Below are 5,200 nucleotides of genomic sequence, written 5' to 3' on the forward strand. Positions count from 1 at the left end.
AAAGGGGTGGGATGAGGTGAGTTGACTCACTACTGTAATCCCAGCTTGGGTGGATCACTTGACCCGAGGAGTTCAAGACCAGCCTGGACAACATAACAAGACCCCATCTCATTTAAAAAAGAAAAAAATAACAGGAAAAAATAAAACCTAAGGAATTCATTTAAAAATTGCTCAAATGAATACATTTTTTAGCAAGGTTTTAGGATAAAAGATCAATACACAGGCGCAGTGGTTTATGCCTGTAATCCCAGCACTTTGGGAGGCTGAGGCGGGCAGATCACGAGGTCAGGAGTTCGAGACCAGCCTGACCAACATACTGAAACGCAGTCTCTACTAAAAATACAAAAATTAGCTGGGCATGGAGTCGTGCACCTGTAATACCAGCTACTTGGGAGGCTGAGGCAGAAGAATTGCTTGAACCCAGGAGGCGGAGGTTGCAGTGAGCTGAGATTGTGCCACTGCACTCCAGCCTGGGTGACAAAAAACAGTGTATTTCTCTGCAGTAGCAATGAGCAAACCAAAAATAAAATTAAGAAAAGAATTTCATTTATAATAGCATTAAAAAGAATAAAATACTTAGAAATAAATTTAACAAAAAAGTATAAAACCTATGTTCTGAAAACTATGAAACATTGTTGAAAGAAATTAAGACCTAAAAAAAGGACCAACATCCCATGTTCATGAATCAAAAGACTTAATGTTGTTGGGCTGGGCACAGCGGCTCACACCTGTAATCCCAGCACTTTGGGAGGCCAAGGAGGGTGGATCACCTTGGGTCAGAAGTTCAAGACCAGCCTGGCCAACATGGTGAAACCTCGTCTCTACTAAAAATACAAAAAATTAGCTGGGGATGGTGGCAGGCGCCTGTAATCCCAGCTACTCAAGAGGCTGAGGCAGGAGAATGGCTTGAACCCAGGAGGCAGAGGTTGCGGTGAGCCGAGATCGTGCCACTGCACTCCAGCCTGGGTGATAGAGCAAGACTCCATCTCAAAAAAAAAAAAAAAAAGACTTAATGTTGTTAAAATGGCAATACCCCCTCAAGCTAATCATTAGATTCATTGCAATTCTTATCAAAATTCCAGCTGATTTCTTTGCAGAAATTGGCAAGTTAATTGTAAAATTATATGAAAATTCAAGAAACCCAGGAAAAAGTCTTGAACAGAGAACAAAATTGGAGGAGTCACACTTCCCCTAACTTCAACATGTGTACAAAGCCATAGTAATCAAGACAGTGTGACACTGGCATAGGGTAAACACATAGGTCAATGGAGTCGAATTGAAAGTCAAGAAATAAACTTTCACATTTATAGTTAACTGACTTTCAACAAGAATGCCAAGACCATTTAGTGGAGAAAGAATAGTCTTTTCAATGAATGATTCCGGGATAACTGGATATACACATGTAAAAAAAAAAAAAGAAGTTGGACCCCTATCTCACACTGTATACAAATTCAGAATAGAGAAAAGACGGAAACCTTTTAATTCTAAGAGCTAAACCTGTAGAACTCTTAGAAGAAAACACGGGTGTAAATTTTCATGATCTGGGATTTGACAGTGGCTTCTTGGATATGACACCAAAAGCATGAGCAATTAAAGAAAAAACAGATAAGCTGTGCACAAGTCAGCTAAAAATCTTTTGTCCTTCCAAAGACACCATCAAGAAAATGAAGAGACAAGCCTACAATGAATGAGAGAAAAAATGTGCAAATAGCATAACTGATAAAGGACTTGTGTCTTGAATATATAATGAACTATTACCGCTTAATACCAAAAAACCAAATAACTAAGAAAAATGGGCAAAAATCTGAATAGATGTTTCTCTAAGGAGGGTAAATGCATATCCAATAACTGCATGAAACATGCTCCACATCATTAGTCATCAGGGAATACAAATCGAAACCACAATTAAATACCATCTCACACCCATTAGAATGGGTAAAATTTTTACAAACCGGAAAATAACCAGTATTGGCAAAGAAGTGGAAAAATCAGAACTCTCACACACTGCTTGTTGGAATATATAATGGTGCAGCTCCATGGAATACTATATAGCCACAAAAAAGAATGAGATCATGTCCTTTGCAGCAACATGGATGTAGTCGGAGGCTATTATCCTAAGTGAATTAAACACAGAAACAGGAAACCAAATACCACATGTTCTCACTTATAAGTGGGAGCTTTTAAGTGAGAAACATTGGGGCTACAGGGACATAAAGATGAGAACCGTAGGCACTGGGGACTCCAAAGTGGTGAATTGTATGGTATGTGAATATGTCTCCATAAAGCTGTTGGGAGACAAAAATAAATAAATAAAATCCAGAGACATTGTCCTATGAGTAAATACTAACAGAGTCACTAGGCTGGGCTCTGGATTTTTCTATTCAATGCTTTTGTGGTGTTTTTCTTTATCTTCCAGCTCTGGAAAAGGCCTGTAGTTCTAGCTACTGAGGAGCAGGTGGAAGGATCACTTGAGCCTGGGAAGTCAAGGCTGGAGTGAGCTGTGATCGCAGCACTGCACTCCAGCCTGGGTGACAGAGTGAGACCCTGTCTCGGGGGGGAAAAAAATAAGTGCTTGTTTCAACAGCACGTATACTAACATCAGAATTCTACAGAGAAGATTAGCATGGCCCCTGGGCAAGGATGACACAAAAATTCTAAAAAAAAATCAAAAGCCTGAGCAAAGTAACTTGATCAGGATGCCACAGTTCACAGTGGTAGAACCAGAACTGGAAACCAGGGCTTTGCCTCCCAGGCAGCTGCCCCTTCCATGAGTCCCATGTGCCATGTGCACGCTATGTTTTTACTGGGGTTGATGGCAACTGTCTTATTTGGATATTCTTATTTTCCTCTATGCCCTGAAAAACCTGGTTTGTAGACAGAGAAGGCTCATTTTTTGCTTCTAAAAGCTTAAGTTGACATTTTGTGTTATTTTGTTTTGTCCTCCTGGCCCAGCCTAACAAGCATTCACATAGTAGACAACACATGCTTACTGGACCTTACTTCCTGTCTGGTGACCCAGCTCCCTAGACACTTGAATCTCAAATAAATGTTTCTGTCAGGAGGCTGAGCTCCCAGCTGTGCAAATTGGTCACAGATGTAATTGCATTTGCCCTCTGCCCTGGAAGGAAACATGCCTGTGGTTGGGGGTTTAGATGTCTCAGAATGAAAGACATTACTCCTGACTCTGGGTAATAGCCGTGACGCTCAAAATAAGCTGCCACAGAGTCATGCCACAATGTTGCCAGATGTACCGGACTGTAACCCAGAATCTGGACCTGGACAGCCAGTTACCACACTGTGGCCATGTCCTTGGCCAATCAGACATAGTCAAAGACCTGGTTTTTCCACTGGTTCCTCCATACTTTCAAACATAACTCCATCCCCTCTTCACCCCTCCCTAATGCCCACAGGATCTCTGCAAAGAGCTCCAGGTTCCCTGAGTGGCAGACAATGGCAGCCCCAGGACATCTATACTGCAATTGCCAGAAGAGAATTAAAATAAACATTGTAAAACAAGTTGCTGAGCCTGGCCCAGTGCCTCAGGGGCCTAACACAGGATTGATTTAACCAAACATTTCAGTAATGCCCAATAAGGAAATTCAACTTTAGAGACCTCAGCAGGAGGCAAGGAGGCTGCGTTAGACCATTTCTTTGAACATTTAAAGCCTGGACAGGGCAAGGCTGTTTAGGACGGAGAGTCAGGGCAAGTCTGTACTTTGCCAGCATGCAAAGCAAGAGAAACATTGCCTGACAATCCTGAAGATACGGCAAACAATCTTACATTATGACAATATCCCCAGCTAGCTTTGTAGAGCTAGCTTTATAGAATCTGGACAACTGAGCCTTTTTTTCAGGAGCTGCTGGGTGGTAAACCTTCAGGGGAACAAAGATTGGTTGAACGAACTTTAGAAGAAAGTTCATGGAACATTCCTATTTCTGAAGGTTTTGCTTTCATTAGAGAACTGGCCAACAAGTATGTGCTCCAAGCACTGGAACAGAATAGGACTTTGATGTGCCACCGACCATGACAGGTCAAGACGAAGAGGGCAGGCCCTGGGTCAGGCTGCCTGGCTTTGAATGCATCTTCTCCACCTATTAACTTTGTGCCTTAGCCTTCTCGGGGCTTCAATTCCTTCATTCTTAAAATGGGAATAATAAAATCCATTCTTCATAGAGTTGCTGGGAGACTATATAAAATAATCCATACAAAATGCTTCAAAGAAGGCCTGACATATAGGAGAGAGAGAAAAAGAGGAAGAAGGAGAGAGGGAGAGAACAAGAAAACTTTTGTGGGGTGCTTAAGCTTTCCAGAAAAATAGAACCAATATGGATATGTAAGAGGAGAACCGGGAATTGGCTTTAGGAATTGGATGACAGCATTATGGAGCCAGAGAATTCCCACAATACGTGGTCCACAAGCTGGGGACCCAGGAAAGCTGATGGTCTGATTCAGTCTTAGTCCAAAAACCTGAGAACACCAGGAAGACTGCTGGTGTAGACCCCAGAGTCCAAAGATCTGAGAACCAGAAACTCCAGTGTCCAAGGGCAGGAGAGGATGGATGTCCCGGCTCAAGAAGAAAGAAGGAATTCACCCTTCCTCTTCCTTTCTTGTTTTATCCAGGTCTTCAAAGGAGTGGATGGTGCTGTCCACATTGGTGAGGGCAGAACTTCTTTATTCAGTCCACTTCTTCAAATGCTAATCCCTTCCGGGAACACCCTCACAGACACAACCAGAAATAATGTTCTACCAGCTGTCTGAGCATCCCTTACCCAGCCAAGCCAATACACAAAATTAACCACCACTTGCTTAGTATGTTCCAGACCCGTTGCTTTTCACCTTTATGTACTTATTTTAATTTAATCCTCACCACAACCCTCAGTGACAGATGTATTTATTATCCCTATATTATAAAAGAAGGAACTAGATTTAACAAGATAATATTAATTGAAAAACATCACACTGGCAACATATGTCAGAATTTAAGATTCAAACTGCAGTCTTTGCAACTCTGGAACCCTAATTCTACCATATACTGTCCATGCCCTCAGTTTCCAAAGTGGGATATACCTTCCCCTCGAGGAAGAGATAAATAGGCCCTGATTATTTAGCATCAGTTACCAGGTCCTCAAGGTCCATGAGTCCACTAAGAACATGCCTGAGGCCAAGGCTTCCCTTTTCACCAAGAAAAGCCTTCCTTCT

At 42.0% G+C, this 5,200-nt stretch overlaps 1 non-coding gene across 1 annotated transcript; it reads left to right on the top strand.

Annotated features, from left to right (window-relative positions):
* The first annotated feature begins 2,568 nt into the window (after positions 1-2,568).
* On the top strand, positions 2,569-2,675 carry LOC135269323 (U6 spliceosomal RNA). The gene has a single exon (XR_010337629.1). It is a non-coding gene; the product is annotated as a U6 spliceosomal RNA (small nuclear RNA).
* The last annotated feature ends 2,525 nt before the right edge of the window (positions 2,676-5,200 follow it).

This window comes from Aotus nancymaae, unplaced genomic scaffold, assembly GCF_030222135.1.
Source record: "Aotus nancymaae isolate 86718 unplaced genomic scaffold, 86718_ANA_hifiasm-v0.15.2.pri h1tg000051l, whole genome shotgun sequence".
In the NCBI taxonomy this organism is placed as follows: Eukaryota; Metazoa; Chordata; class Mammalia; order Primates; family Aotidae; genus Aotus; species Aotus nancymaae.